The following is a 16,901-nucleotide window of genomic DNA, read 5'->3' as shown; positions in this document are numbered from 1 at the left end:
GCACTGAGGATAGCTCTGTGGATTTGAGCATTGGCCCCAGACGGGGTTGCAGGGTGGATCCTGGTTGGGGTGCATGTGGGAGTCTGTCTCACTATCTTCCCTCCTTTCACTTAAAAAAAGAAAAAAAGAAAATCAATCAAGGTAGAAGAAAAAATTAGATGTAAATGAAAAGGAGAAAGTGCACCAAGCCATAATAAACCAAGTATCACTGCTATATCTTTATATACCATTTATAGTCAAATAATGCATCAGTCATACAAATGTGTGTATGGAGGAAAACACACATCCCTCCACAGCCCCAGCCTCTACTTCTTTGTCTGTCAGGTATCTTGAGTTTACGAGAATAACTTCAGGAGTAGGTCTAGTTTGTTTTGTGTGCTGACTACAGTGGAGGGCTGTTGACCTTGGGGACTGCCTTTAAGAGTAGTGGCCCAGTAATAGGACTTTTCAAATATAAGCTAATTTACTTCCTACTACTAAGCTCAAAGAAAAAGTTTCCCAGCCCAAGTGGCTAAGGGTAGCCTAACCCTAACTCTTTCCCAGGCTGCTAAACAATCTCCAGGTGAAGCTAATGGGCTTTGTTTTGTTAATTACTACCGGACTGGAAGTAGCAGAAACCTGGCTGACCTGGAATTGCTAATTGGGTTTCTCTGGCTATTCCTGAAGGCTAAATAAAGACCAGGACAGGTAAGACTGTACTTTTCCTTGCAATAAAGTGGTAGAGACACGCCTTTCTCATTCACAGAAAATTTTCAAAGAAAAGTGATTACTTTTTTGGGGTTATGCCCACTCTCAAAAGAATTTCCAGCCAGAATTTGGCCAATCCCTTAATGTTACAGTTCTTAGCAACCAGATATTGTTGCTTCAGGTCCACACCATTTATGTGGGTGCAGTATAAATCAGGATACATTCAGCTTTCTTCTATTCATACCTATAAGTACCATCACACTTACCTTCTGTCTCAGTGCCAGGGCTAGACACTTGTCCTATCTAACTCCTCCCACAATAGCTCTTGAATAAAGTCACCATAAGTCCCCTTGATGTATTTTTCTAATTCCATACCTCCCGGCAAAAAGAGCAAGAATTATTGAATCCTTTTTATTCTAACAGAACTCTGGCTTCTTATCTTATCTCTACCAACTTCTTCAAATCTTTTATTTTCTAACCCCTCACATCCTATTCCTCCTTGATCCACTCCACCATAGCTTCCATTATCACCAAAATTTATAGTGAGACCAGCTAGCCAAATTCAATAGCCGAACATAGTTGTTTCCTATTTCACCTTTAGAAAGGATGAATAAAGAAATGCCTACCTGAGGAAGGGGCAGGAAAGGTGATGCACAGACACATCAAAAGCAAACCTCGTAATCTCCATCATCATTTTGTCCAGATCATTGATTTTTCAACAAGGGTGATTTTGTCCCCCAGAAGACATTTGGCAATATCTGGAGGCATTTTTGATCATCACAACTGGGAAGGGGGTGTTTCACTACTGGCATCTAGTGAGTAGTGGCTGGGGCCAGGGATGCTGCTAAACATCCTACAATGTACAACACAGCCACCTACAACCCAGAATTATCCAGTTCGGAATGTCAGTAGGGCTGCGGTCGAGAAACCCTTGCATAGATCAAGGTCAGATATCGCTAATATATATACTTTGGTCTTTCTTACATACATAGCCCATTTTCAAAATACCAGACACAGGTGTCAAAACTTCCAACTGTATGTATGCCCTCTTCAGTGCATAGGCTCAGTGAAGTACTAAGTTTGGATGTCCCATGGCTCACCCCTATATAGCAGTCTTTTGTGTGTGTGTATTTACCATATTCACTTATTTTTTTTTTTTTGAAAGTTGGGATTGGAAGATAAACAAGGCAGTAGGAAAACAATTCACAGAATCCTCACCAATTCATTCTTTTTTTCCAACATGCAGTGGTAAGTGAATTTAAGGGTGCCTTACTCTTTTTCTCAGCTGCTCTTCCACTTTCTTGGAGCAAAGTGCTTACCAGGCTCTTCACAAGAAGCAAATCGTGTGATCAAACACTCTAGGGCTAGAATGGGCCTCATTTTAGGATAAAGTATTCGTGCCTCATATAGCTGGCTCAGTACAGAGCTAGAATAAGAATCTAGGTCTGTCCTAAAAGGTACTATAGTCTGTTGTAGCATGTCTTTTGAATTAGAAATAATCAAAACAAAACAAAACAAAACAAAAAACCCCGTTGACTACACAGATTCACTTTCAACACCACAATAAATAAAATGCTTATCCTCGTCTACTTTCATCAAAACTGAAATCACCTGGGGTGATCATTCCATGTCATCCAACCATACCAAATGCTACACTACAGGCCCAGTTGATTATGACCTTGCAGACAAAGCATGGATTTGTAGTTATATGTTGTGACATGCAGCCCACTCAGGAGCCTTGCATAAGCTACATTTTGATGACAGCTGTGTTTGCGAGTGAATGCATTCAGGCTAAACTCAGCTATTAGTCATGGTTGGTTATTTAATGCTCTATCATTCCTGAGCTCCACCTCTCTCTTCCAACCCCACCATTTAAGCCCAAACTAAGTTTGGCACAAAATGGACTCTGTGCTTTCTCCTCTGCAATTCTTGTTCCACTAATGATGTATGATATATTTAAAGAAGTTTACCATTTTGTTTTTGTTACTCTCTCTATAGAAACCAGATAGTGGCTCTCCTCTTCATTTTCTTCTCCCCAAATTTCTGAAAGTGAGTAACAACAAAGGCTCTTGAGATAAATGAAAGCCTTGAACCAAATCCATGGAGTCTGCCTGCTTCTCCTTTCACAGCTCAGTGGGATGACAGTTCAGTCATTCTTTTCTTTTCCCACTTGGCTGACAGGTACCCAGTGTCTCCAGGCCCTCCAGGACTTCTCTAAGTCTTAATGTTTAACCACACCTCTGGGCTGGTTTTAACAAAAGTCACCCAACCTTCTCAAGAGGCCACAGGCCAGAATGGATAATGAATCATAATTCATGAACATGGAATAGATTTAGAGCTCCTTTCATCACCAAGGAGAATCTGGATATCAGCTACTTCTCTATCAAACACCATTTAGCACCTCCCTCTTCCTTATTTATGTTCACTTTAACATATCTTTTATATGCATGGCTTTTCTCTACTGAACTGTAGTTCCTTGAGAGTACAGCCCTATCTTTTTTAATATTCGTATTGATAACATACTGCCCATTCTCCTATGACTCATCCCAACTATAATTTGGCCCTAATGAGTTTAGGGTGATAGATAAAGCTATAAGTGACATGATCTATGCCATAGTGCTCATTTACCTATTTGCCTGGCAACTTCCCTATTTGGACAGCTAGACCAGAAGGCATGTCTCTAGGAGTTGTCAGTGATGGAACCATAAGGGAAAAAGTGAAAATTATTGACTTTTAATATCAAAATCTCTGTCCTGAATGATGGGAAACTGTAATGTATAAGCAATAAGCAGAATCAGCTTTTCCCCATGTCTCACCTTCCCCACCAGCAACTAAGTATGGAGGAGAAGTGTGGGAAGAACGAGCGAGTTTCAGAAATCGGTCTGTCTCTGGGCCTTCCCTCCTGCCCCAACCCCAAGAACTTATGTGTATCTCTGATTTGAGTTCACCTGGGTTTCACTGATCCCATGTGGAACTCAGTTATGTTCTAGAGAAAGATAGCAGAGATGATGTGAGAGGTAAAAGGGGAAGGGTGTGTGCCAAGGACAGTTCAGGGTTCTTTGGAAGCCCCAGGACTGGAGCTGACTGACTTTCTGTGGCTCCATAAGAAAAGTCTTAGAAGTTGGGGGTGGGGGGTGGAGGAGATAAGACGAAGAGGGAGAGAAGAGAAAAGGGAAGGAGAGAGAGAAGGAGGTGGGAGGAGGGAAGAAGAGAGGAAGTGACCTAGAGAAAGTAGGGGAAAGGGTGAGGGAAAGTAGGGAGGGAGAGAAAACAGGAGAGGGAGGAAAAGGGAAGGAGGGACGGAAAGAAAGGAAGACCTTCTCTACCTCTCTGCCTGTCTGGCTTGAGCTGAGATTTTTCTACACACCAGCAAAGAGTCTTCTGAGAGAAAGATGTTAGTTCAAAACTGTTTTGTTTTGTCTTTTTTAATTTTACTGTGGTAAAAACACATAACATGAAATCTGTCCTCTTAACAGATTTTTAAGAATACAATACAGAATTGCTGTCTATAGACAGTAGTTTGTACAGCAGGTCTCCAGAACTTATCCATTGCATAACTGACACTGTGTACCCATTGACTAGCCACTCCCTGTTGTGTAGTCTGGAACAGTTGGTTATTGGCAATTTCATACCACTTAGCGTAATACAACAGACAGGACCACATTACGACTTTTTTTTTTCTTTTTTTTCTGAAGCTGGAAACGGGGAGAGACAGTCAGACAGACTCCCGCATGCGCCCGACTGGGATCCACCCGGCACGCCCACCAGGGGCGAGGCTCTGCCCACCAGGGGGTGATGCTCTGCCCCTCCGGGGTGTCGCTGGGGCAGAGGCCAAGGAGCCATCCCAAGCGCCCGGGCCATCTTTGCTCCAATGGAGCCTTGGCTGCGGGAGGGGAAGAGAGAGACAGAGAGGAAGGGGGGGGGGTGGAGAAGCAAATGGGCGCTTCTCCTATGTGCCCTGGCCGGGAATCGAACCCGGGTCCCCCGCACGCCAGGCTGACGCTCTACCGCTGAGCCAACCGGCCAGGGCCCACATTACGACTTTTGAGAGCATAAGAAACTTCCTCCTTTAAGGAAATTAAAAATTATATTGTATGATTATGTTGGAATAAAGACACATATATTAATAGTATATGTTGAAATGTGTTCTTCACCTTAAAATTTCCATTTCTTCTTCTGATTTTTAAAGAAATAAAGACTTTTTTGTGGGCCCCTAAAAGCGTGTACCCTAGACACTGCCGAGTGTGCCTGCTGGGGGTGTTGGTCCTGGCAGAAGGGGCTGGGGGGCCTGGAGCTCCTCCCCTTTCCCAGCAGGGAGACCGCCCTCCCTTTCTCTCTGGATTTTGTAGATTTATTTCTTCTTCAGAGGACTGGGCTTCTCTTGCCTTGGCCTTTTACAGGTGAATAAATCCCTCTAATCTCCAGCCCCTATCACAAAGTCCTGCTCATGTAATTAGTAAGGCTATTTCCATTTCAACTGGGAACTCATTGCAAATGCAGGGTTTTGTGCTGCTATGTAAATTAGCCTGGCTATCAGACTAAAAGCTGCACACGACAATATTAAAGACAAACAAACAAACAAAACCCCCAAAGCATCGCCCCTGCCATATGGATACTGAGTTCCTGACCGCCATCCACATTATCCCTGGTGACCGGAGAAGTGAGCTAACAACTGATCTTTGTAGCCGGTACATTTACACATTGGCAGAGTTTCAGACCTCCCCACCCCATTCCCCCTCCACTAATTGCCCTTCTAAGATTGTGGCAGAAAACACACTGGTTCCTGCTTTGAAGACCACAGGGGCTTGTGTGAGTGAATGGCATTTTATTACTCTGCCCTTTAGAAATTAGCCTCAGTACTGTCAAGCCCACCATGGAACTTTCCCCCTCTTCTTCTTCAGATGTCAACCACCCAAGTTTCAAATAACACTGAAGATTAACTGCATGTCGATCAGAGCTACCTCTGGGCAGCTTGAGGGCCAAGGCTCTGTGACTAGAAGGAATTGGGGTTCACAGAGAATTTGGAACAACATTTTTGCTCAAAGATGCATCAATTAATTGGTTACTTTTGGTAACACACATACACACACACCTAATTTTATGAGAATTGCTTTTAAGTTGATGTGGGTAAAGGTTTGACCCAACTTGAATAATTCTTACCCTTCGAGTACAACACCCAGGCTCCAATTGCTATCCTACATAGCATGCTTATATTTTTAAATCAGAGTGAATTAAATTTGATTTTGTTTCCATAATTGTTTTAGCAATTTTAAGATACCTTTTGAAACTATTCACAGCATTCCAGACCTTTTCAAAACTAAGGCTGGAATTAAATTTTCTAGCTACTTGTCCCATCTTTGAGTTAAGAACTCAAGTCTTGGCATTTTAGCTTAACAGTTGATTTTGAAGCCATATGGAAACTTCAATTTGATTAAACATTTCAGGAATTATTATAGAATATTTTTGGCAGTATAACTATGCTGAACTCAGTATTTCTTTGATGATTATAAAAACATTTTCTGATAGAAAAATTATGAAAATCAGCTTTCATCGTGATATTAATGTAATTGGACAATGGAGACTTCTGGAGACAGAATTATAGGTAAAGTAGACCTATGTTTCACTTGGTAACCTGACGAGAACACCTGGACATTATGTACTGATATACTGCTAAATAAGCTAATGTGGTACCAATAAATCGAGCATCAGGTTGGCACACAGTCTATTTTCAAAGAGTAGAATTTGAATATGAAATTATTTCTACCTTGCGGACTAACTTCTTAGACCTATTTTTCTATATGCTTCTCTGTCAATCTCACTCATTTAACTATACTTAAAAGCACATTCTATTATATTTGCATCAATTTTAAGCCAAATATTTATTCATATTTTATCAACTCTAAAATTGAGGTAAGTTTTAACTTTGATGGTGGCTTACATTACTGTGAGCCAGAGGCATTGTGATGCAGCGCCTGGCTACTGTTCCTGGTGGCACAGGCACACAGCTGAGCACCTTCGTGTTTCTGTCAGTCGACTTTATAAGGAGCCTTTGACGAAGGCACATGAACTGTGGTCTTTTGAAATCTGACATTTGGGAAGATCAACAGGTACTAGCACCAAAACTTGCAAAACAGTGGGTATCAATGGCTCGGAAGAAAACCCTTGAGATAATATGTAGCATTCTTTTAAGAAAGGGTGCATCCCAAACCCGAATGCCACAGCTGGTACTCTGGGAAAAGTCATGGACAGTGATCACTCTGAATTTGAAAGATAATTAAGTAGTGTTGGACTCTGACTATGAAGAAGTTTAAGAAATTGGACTAGGCCCTGGCCAGTTGGCTCAGCGGTAGAGCGTCGGCCTGGCGTGCGGGGGACCCGATTCGATTCCCGGCCAGGGCACATAGGAGAAGCGCCCATTTGCTTCTCCCCCCCCCCCTCCTTCCTCTCTGTCTCTCTCTTCCCCTCCCGCAGCCAAGGCTCCATTGGAGCAAAGATGGCCCGGGCGCTGGGGATGGCTCCTTGGTCTCTGCCTCAGGCGCTAGAGTGGCACTGGTTGCTTCAGAGCATCGCCCCCTGGTGGGCAGAGCGTCGCCCCTGGTGGGCGTGCCGGGTGGATCCTGGTCGGGCGCATGCGGGAGTCTGTCTGACTGTCTCTCCCCGTTTCCAGCTTCAGAAAAATACAAAAAAAAAAAGAAATTGGACTAGTTTTGTTTGCTTATATTTTCCTTTTTATGTATGTGTAAGAGAGATACAATAAATATTTGACTAAATAATTCTCTTATAATAAATAGAAAAATGTCTGCATACCCAACGTGGATACTCCCGGGAGGTCACTCTCCCCGGGGCTCTGTCCAGGTGGCGAAGGGGAGCATAGGGCTCTGCCCCATGATATACAGTCCCTTTCCACAACGTTGGAGAGAAAGCCGGGCCCTGAGTCTACACCTGCATATTCCTACAGCTTCTCTGAGTCCTGTGGACAATGACTGAGGAGACAAAACCATCAGGAAACATCTACAAAAAAAAAATGTCTGCATAATAAGAAAGTATAATGTCATGGTTTCAATAAGCATTATGCCTCAATTTTGTTTTTGAGGATTTTTTCCTGTTTCTTACTGGTATATAAAATAGTGATACATTTCACCATCAATAGTGCCTTAGATTTAATAAATTCCGAGTACCCACTAGACCAGGTACTAGGTTTTGCAAATACAGTTGAGTAAAAGTTTATTGAATGCCTACTTTGTGCCCTCACACTTGCTATGTGGTGTGAATGAGCCAAACTCTCATAGAAGTTTCTCTGGCTGGAAAGACAGACATTATTCAACATTTCCATAGAGGAATAGATACTCTGGAGAGGGGAAAATGTGTAATGTATTATGAATTATATAGTAGTAGAGTTGAGCACCAATGTCTAAAACACAATCCCTGTCCTAAAAGAATTTACAATCTAGTGTCAAAGTTAGAAGGAAATTTCAAAATGCTGTGTAAATACCATGGATTCTTAAAAAGTCTGGAAGAAGTGATAGTTAAACTGTCATGATGGGCAAATGAAGATTATCTAGCTAAAAGACAAGGGAAGAGAATTTCAGACAGGACTATCATGTTTAAAAACCAAGTAAGAGGGAGGCTGGCAAATTCCTTCAACTGTGAGGAGTCCAGGAAGCAGAGTTTACAGTGCGAGGGACAAGAGATGAGCCCAGAAAGCAGGCAGTGCTTGGAAGACCTTGCAGGCTAGGGAGAGTCTTTTAGTCATTATACCAAGAGCTATGTGGTTTTATGCAGGGTATAGGCATGAGAAAATTTGTATTTTAGAAATATCATTCTTGCTTGACTGTTGAGAGTAGATTAATTTTCTCTTGTCCCCTTCCTTGCAAGCAGAGAAGCCCATTATTTCAGAAATTTAAGAGGTTGACAATAGTAGCCATGTCAAATTTCTCAGTTTTCCCAACTCGATCGGATCTTTGTCCCACTTGTATGTGGGCTTTGTGACAAAATGTTGATGTTGACTTCAGTAACTTATGAACACTGACCAAGGGGAGCCCCGTTACAGACACAAAATCATTTTTAAATGAAGTCCTGTCAGCTTATTTGACTAGATAAGCAGATTGATAAACCTACTGATCCAGTGAGCAACTGATCAATAAAAATGCCACCCCAATTACATGAAAAAGTCAAAAATCAAAGTGTGTGGTTGCTCTCCTGGGCTTTGTGGGACCGAAGAATTTCCATCTGAGATTTATCAAAGGGTCTTGGAAGCCAAAGAATGGTTTAGATGAAACTCAATTGATTTTGTGTTTCTGCCAGAACTCACAGCTTTCTACAGGTCACAGCCTGTCAGGTGTAAAAAAAAATCATAATTTTACCAGAGCTCCCTTTCATGGTTTAGTAGGGCGAAGGCCCCAGTGAATACAGAACTGATAAATGCTGGCGATGTGTCTGTTTAAGCAGATGTGAATGAAAATGCCAAAAGGTTCGAGTTCAAAAGAAAGAGTGTGTACCTGAGAAATCCTGTTTTACGGGATTCCCACTTTGGAAAAGCTCTTGGCTGAAAGGTTTCTTTAGCAGGGCTGGGAAGGCAGTTTCAGTGCCTTCGTGCCTCTCCGACAGCAGGACCACCACGCTTTCTTCTAGGAGCTTGTGAAAGGCTCCGACACCTAGAGAGCTGGGCCATTTACTGAGCCATCCTGGAAGGTTCCAGAACCAGGGAGAGTGCTGGCAGCTGTTCTTCAGCTGTGCATGCCTCTTTGAAAGTAGTTACATTTTCACTTCATCTTGGCCAAAAGGCTGAGAGGTGATTAAAAGGAGTTGCATCTTCTTAGCAACCTCCTGCAAGGAAATAAAGGTGGACCAAACAAGGCATCTCTCGACATTTTATGCTCCTGTGCTTTTGTATTTTTAGGTGTGCACAGGTTTATCCCTGCAGGAAACCATTTAAAGAATGTGGGTAATACCTACCAGTGTTGTGAGTCACCCTGTCAAGAGAGTAATGTACAATCGCGCATCCTTGTAAGTTATTTATCATGCCCTGAGGCTTGATGGAATACAGTTTCCTTGATGAAGAGATAAAAAGGAGCAACATAAAAGCAAAGTAAAAGAAGAACACTTCATTAAAACTGAATCTACCTTCTGGTCTTAACTTAAAAAAAATTTTTTTTTATTAGTATTACTGAAATTTGTCATCACAAAATTTACTTTATAGCAACTCTTTTCAAAAAATAAAGAGAACAGTGAGGGACAGAATAGGTTGGAAAGGGACAAAAATACAGAGAGACATAGAAAAGTTGAAAGACAAAAAAAAAGAAAGGTGAGAAAGAGAGAAAAACGAAAGAAACTGACTTCTGTAGAACTGAAATACTGAAAATACCATTAAAGAGAACAATCTCCCAAGAACAGAAATGAACAGCTTTGAAAAAGCAATAGCTTTTTGCTGTTGAAATCAGGGGGAGGAGTTTGCAGAAAAGAGCATCCCCCACCCCCATGGCACTCCCGAAAGAGGGCTGTCAAATGAGAGCAGGGTGAGTCATCAGAAGCAAAGGAGTCTAATGTGAGCAGAGCCACACTTCCATCTTAAATCACAGGGGGTGAAGCAAAGGTTTCTGAGGGCCTGATAGCTCTTGGGTTCTGTATCTCTCAGGGTGCGTAGGGTAGCCCCTGAGACGGGGTGGCCTTGGGTCCATCACAGGGTGGAGAAGGAAGACACTGGATGTTTGATTCTGTGTTGAAATTTAGTTCAAATTCTAGTTTGTGTACCCTGCATCTCTCATTACTTTACTAGAACAGAACCTCAGAAGTAAATAAGCCTCAAGAAGAACAGCTGACGATATTAAGGGTTAGTTAAATAGAGCAATGCAAGAAATACATATTTAAATCTTGTAAAACTGCTTCTCTTTAAAAGGACTTAGATTTGAACTATATAAATAATACATGCATACAGTTTGTGTGTGTGTGAAAGATGGAAATATTACATATGAAGCCAAACTCCTCTTTCACCACTATTCTTAACCCCCAGTCTTCCCCAGCCCTTCCCAAGAGACTTTTATCAGTTAACATGTTTCCTTTATAGATCTTCTTCTAGGTAGAAACTATTCAGTATAATCTTTTATGTGTTTTTAATATAAATAGTATGGGCTTATAATAAATTTTTATTGAATAAACCTGACATGTGAAAATCTGGGTAAATTTAAGATGTACAGCCTGTGACTCTGATATATTTATAAATTGGAATGATTGACAATGTTGTGATATTTATCACATTACATAATGATAGTAGAGTATTTTTGTTTATTTACATTATAATGTACATTAGATTTCTATGGCTTTTTTATTACCTGTCACAAGTTTGTACCCTTAAACACTAACACTCTTATACCTTCCCACTACCTCCCATCTCCTAGTAACCACCATTTTATTTTGTTTTTTTTACATGGTTTAACGTTTTTAGATTCTACATATACTTGATATTATACAGTACTTATCTTTGTTGGACTTATCTTGCTTGACATAACATGGTCAAGGTTTAGCCTGTTGTCACAAATAGAAAGATATTCTTCTTTTTCATGGCTAAATAGTATTCTGTTTATATAGATACCACATTTTTTTTATCCATTGTTGGGCATTTTTGTTGTTTCTATATCTTGGCTGTAGTGACTAATGCTGCAGTAAACACGGGGGGGGGGGGGTGCACATAACTCCTTGAAATACTGTTTTCATTTCCTTTGGGTATATACCCAGAAATGGAATTGCTGGATCTTATGGTAGATCTATTTTTAATTTTCTGAGAAAATTCCATATAGTTTTCCATAATGGTTGGACCAATTTACATTTCCACCAATACTGTATAAAGGTTCAATATGAATAGTTTATATTGCTATGTCTTAGAGATGTGTCCTTTATTAGAAGGTAAGTTCTGCCTTATTCCTTTAAATTGTTTGTAGTGTTTCGTGGTATAGATAAGTCACAGTTTGTTTAGTTATTCCATTATTATTTATAATTATGTGGTTTGCAGGTTGTTATTTGTAACTCCTGATAATAAATGCTGCAAAGACCACCCTTACAAATGCCTCCTTGTGCACCTTTGTGATTTGTTTCTCTAAGGTGGAAATGATTTGGTTTCCAGTCTCCGGGTCTCCAGGTCTTATAAGGGCACCTGGAATTTAGCCACATGCTACAGAGAAATTGCCTCAAAATTGGAGGGAAAAGAAGAGTTAGTTACTATTTAATCTTAGCAAAACATTAGTCCATTTCCAAGCTACATAAAACAACTATTAGTTTTCTAGTCTCAATAATTAATTACAGATTAAGAATGTTGTGTACGGCTTCATCACCCCAAATACTTTAGTATCCTTTCTTTCTTTTGTAGCTTGCATGTTAAATATACATTTCAGGAATAAAAAATACCATTTTATATTTATATGAACATGCATAAATTAAGACTTTTACCATCATACAAAGAGCCACTCTGTAAGAATATCATCTTAAAAAAAAATAAAACTAAATGAACATAATGAATGCAAGAGATGGAAAAGAAAGAAGAAAGAATGATGTCAAAATTGGAAATCATAGTCATTATGTAGTCATTACATAGTCTATACTGTCAGTGCCAGGATCAATCCAGTCGCAAATCCTTTGAGCAGCTGTTTGTATGCCATCAACTAACAAGCGCTTTGAGTGCTCTGTTATTAATGTGGTGAAGCAGGAAAAGGAATAAAGAAAGAGAGTGGGCAAAAGGAGAGACATTCTAAAGAAAACCTCCCTTTCCCCAGCCACTTGTGGAAATCCATCAGGTCAACTGGGACCAATTGTGAGTTCTGGCCTTGGGCAAAATGACTATTTGCAGTCAATAAATTAATGAGTGACACCTTGAAATGGGTTGCACTTTAAATGAATCAGTGTCTGATGTGGCAATCTATCCTCAGGCTAAATTCCCACTGAAGTTCATAGATTCAGGTTAACTGAAGATATGGATGGATTCTTAGAACTTGCTTCTTTTTTTTAAAAAAAAAAATCAATCCTGAAAAAGCAGAGTGTAGTATTCTGATGCTAACCTTTTTACTTTCCTATTCTTGCCCATCCTCTCTTTAATTGGCATGGAAAAACTCCTAATACTATAGATTTCATTTATACAGAATTCTATAATGTACAGTGTTCTCTATTTGGCTGATTCTACTTTAATCTGTTTCCTCTAAGAAAGTTACCTATAAGGCCAAGGAGGGAACTGTTTCTTTACAGTAGCTCCTTTTGAAACCTCTGGGCAGCAGGAAGCAGAGAAGGCTGCTACTCTGTTGGTTCAGCTGGCTTTTACAGCTGAAGATAACACGAACCACAAATCTGTTGAAGTTCGTGTTTTCTTGGAGGGGGAGGAGAATTCGGGGAGCAAAATAAAGAGAAGTTTAAGTTTAATATTTCATAACCGTGTGCTCTTTTCCAGATTTTACTCCTGTAATATTCTCTGTGTGTGGCCAGGCCCTTCATAACACAGCCCCATTGAAAAATGAAAGGGGAAGGGGAAGGGAGGAAGGGTGGAGGTAGGGATTACAAACTAGCCTTTAGGGGGAAAAAGACCACTGCTTTTAAGTACCAACCGTGACCTGAACTGGATAGTCAGAGCTTCACGGAATTGAGCTGGTCATTCAATTCTGAAAATAGGCTAGAAGGCAGGCATACGAATGGCATTTGATATGAGGCTAGAAGAGAGAAGTGAGACCCATTTAGAATCTTCTCTGAAAAACCGTGGGTTCCTGAGACATCAGAAAGTTGATGGACTGAGACCTTCCCTTTCCCTGAGAGAGTACTGCGGAATGTCTGCTGGAACAACAACAAAATTTGAGGAACAAAAACGGTTGAAACATTGGAGCAAAATCTTTTCGTATTTTAGAATCGTTTCGTGGAACTAAAAACATAGGAGAAAGCTCTTTTAAATCTCTGTAAAAAGAACAAGCATTGGCGTGTCCACATTCTGTATGCACGGCTGTTGCTGCCACCAGCCTGGGAGTCTAACAAGCTTAGCTGCTTCAGAGAAGCATATTTTATTTTCAGGTTGGCCAAGCTATTTCCTGCCTTTGGAGCAAAACCCAGTGCAGCTACTGTACCCTGACGATATTTTTTTTCTCTCTGAATATCATAACCTTTCAAATAATAAGCATGCTACTTCTTCAAGGACTCCGAAAACATGGATGGAGAAATACAACAGCACTGTTTTATTCCTTCCCTCCAGAAGAACACTCCTCTCTCTAGGTCTGTACACCATTGCTGGGGTCTCTGAATGTAAACGTGTAAGACAACAGTTATTCTGGTCTCTCAAGAGTGAAAAAACATAACCAAAACATACAATAGTGATCAAATCACAGAGCCTTGAAAAGAGGCAGTGAAAATATGGCCAGTGATAGCACCTGGGCTGGGTGGGGGTCTGTAGAGCAGAGCAAGATTGGGGAGGCAGTGTGTCACAATGGACAGGTGTGAATGGGAAACAATGACAAATGGCAGTTGATGTTCATTGACAAATATTTCTTCGGTGCACAATCATAGAGCTAAAAATTTAGGCCTTAGATGTCATATAATTTAATATCCTCATTTTACAAGTGACTTGCTAGGGCAAATGGCACAGTCCAGGACTCTTGTCTGCCAGCTTGGTATTTTCCATTGCTTTGAGTTGGGTATTTTACCATTCAGGCTAAACACACACTGTCTCTGTCTTCTAGTAGCTTACAGTTTAAAATGTCTATTTCCCAGAAAAAGGAGTAGTTTGGGGAATGAATTAACACTGAGATGACCAAAGAAGATACCTGTGTTACTGGGTGACCATAAGAAAACCACTGAGCCTGTTTTTGCTTGCGAGAGAACCAGACAGCCTCTTTAACAGTGGTTTTGTATTAAACAAATGTATACTCTTAATTGTGCCACGAGGAGTTTGGGAGTGGTCAGAGGGAAGGCTGAATTTCTCATTTGAAAGTATGGCATTGGAATAATAGTCCTGCCTGTCCTGTCTCTATATCAAAGGTCAACATCGGTTCTCACAGTGACATAAAATGCCCAGGCTCTGCCCTTCTATCTTGACAAACAGACACCACATGTCAGCTTCCTGAGTGAATTCTGGGAAATCATCCTCATATGATTCCTGGCATTCACCTCAGAGAGGGTTAAACTTCCTCTCACGAACCAAGGGCTACATAGCGGAGAGAGACTACAGAAGAGGGTGTTGTTACTTATTTTACACCAACTGGGAGAAGAGTGCCAAAGGGAGAAAATGCTGTGGCATAATTTAAAAAGTCTGGCTTCATAAGAAATTTTACACAGGTTTTTACTCCATCCCACCTAAACCATCTTTAAAAAATGTCCTTCTTCAGATAAGAAAGACTGTTTTTGCTACTGCACTAGTGTTGAAACGGGGAACAAAAGCGTCTGAGCAGAGATGGCACAAGTAGACATTAGTGATGTTGACCTACTGAAGTCTCAGGCTTGGACCCAGAACAGATTGGGGACAAAAAATTTTCCTGCGGGGCTGCCTTCATTTCCCCCATCAGCAGGACTGACAGAAGGATATGATGGAGGTGGAGAGGTGCCCACCCTCATTCCTCTGCCCCACTATCTCTTTCTGAGAACTAGGATGAGAGGGCAGTCAGGTCCATCAATGAATAAAAATAGCCAGAAAATGGCAGCAGGGTGCAGTAAACATAAATTGTTAGAGACCAGGAAGAAATTTAGGACATCAGGCTTGAGTTTAGCTAATATCTATGTGAAATACTGCAGTATCTTCTTTAACAAGGATTTGAATCTTAAGTCCTCGAGAATGCTGTACTGTACTGGTCAGTATTACATCTTATAACCTTTTGCTGATGTCATTTTCCAGAGGTGGAATACATCAACGAAACATTAATGCCTGTAGAAAAGGCAGAATAAGCTGCTGGAAACTTTCACGCTGTTACGTTAGGATACGCAGACAAGCTGATAGAGTGCGTGTTTAAACAGTCCAGAATGAGGCAATATTAAAAATATTTATTTTGGTACCCAAAGTAGGTGTTGACATTTATATGAAGGGCACGCAGACCCACCCAACTGTCTTTCTGTACATTGCCATGCTGTTTCAAGAGCCAACCACCTCTTGAGAATTAACCTGCTGTAGTTACTAAAAGTAAAACTTTCTTGAGTCTAATTTTTTGGAGGGGGCAGGGTAAAAATAACTTGTTAGCTGTCAAGACAGCTGAGGTGGAAGAAAAATGACTTTCCCCTCCTTTGTAATCTGCTGGGATGACATGGTAACCAAATAACCAAGCTGTGCATATATACTCCAAGTACACTGAATCAGAGTCTCCAGGGTGGAGCCAGGTCATCAGCACTTTTCTAAAGCTCCTCAGATGATTCTGTTGTGCAGTCAGGGTTGAGACACCACTTGTCTGAAGTCTCCCCAGTTTGAACTGGTGTTAGTTGAGAGGAAAGTGGTCAGAAAGGGAACACTGGGAAGGCAAGCATGTAAATGAGCTATGGAATTTCAATGTGCTGCTCTGTGAATTGCTTCATGGAATTAAGGACTTGAAAAGAACTTTGAGAGTTCAATTATTTCATTCATGGGTATCCAGATAAGAACATGCTCCAGGACCTGATATTTTTAACAGCTTTCAGTGCTGTGTATCCAGGCATCTTTCTGTAATCCATTCCAAAACACTGCAAAGGATGGAAAAGCATGTAAGTAGACCAGTAGTAAAAGTGTTCTAGAAAGAGCCTCTTTTCACAGAATATGAAAATGAAAATAAAAGCTCAAGTTAGAATTGCTTTGCAATTATGCACTATGGGTAAATTTTCACATATGCATATTACAAATAAAACCGATTTCCCAAAACCAATTTATATGTGCTCTTCGAACTCCATACCAAAACTTTTCTTCTTAAGCTCATGCCAGAGAGGGTGTTTTAGCCATTTCTCTGACCTCTGTAAAAGTATTGGTAGGGCTAGGTTTACTGGTAATTTTCCAGTTGTAACAGCAATAACCAATAACTTACCCATATTTAAAAGCTGTAATTATTGGAAAAGAAAATTAAAGGTAAACCTTTAATCATCATTGAGAAAAGGTTGACAGAAAAGCACTTTATAAAAGAACAAAGTCTGACCTGTGGTGGCACAGTGGATAAAGTGTCGACCTGGAATGCTGAGGTTGCCGGTTCAAAACCCTGGGCTTGCCTGGTCAAGGCACATATGGGAGTTGATGCTTCTTGCCCCTCCCC

At 40.8% G+C, this 16,901-nt stretch overlaps 1 non-coding gene across 1 annotated transcript; it reads left to right on the top strand.

Annotated features, from left to right (window-relative positions):
- The first annotated feature begins 7,494 nt into the window (after positions 1-7,494).
- On the top strand, positions 7,495-7,700 carry LOC136407332 (small nucleolar RNA SNORA73 family). The gene has a single exon (XR_010751878.1). It is a non-coding gene; the product is annotated as a small nucleolar RNA SNORA73 family (small nucleolar RNA).
- The last annotated feature ends 9,201 nt before the right edge of the window (positions 7,701-16,901 follow it).

Source organism: Saccopteryx leptura, chromosome 5 (genome assembly GCF_036850995.1).
Source record: "Saccopteryx leptura isolate mSacLep1 chromosome 5, mSacLep1_pri_phased_curated, whole genome shotgun sequence".
Lineage (NCBI taxonomy): Eukaryota > Metazoa > Chordata > Mammalia > Chiroptera > Emballonuridae > Saccopteryx > Saccopteryx leptura.
The sequence above is the reverse complement of the archived record's forward strand: the minus strand, read 5'-3'. Positions and strand labels throughout refer to the sequence as shown.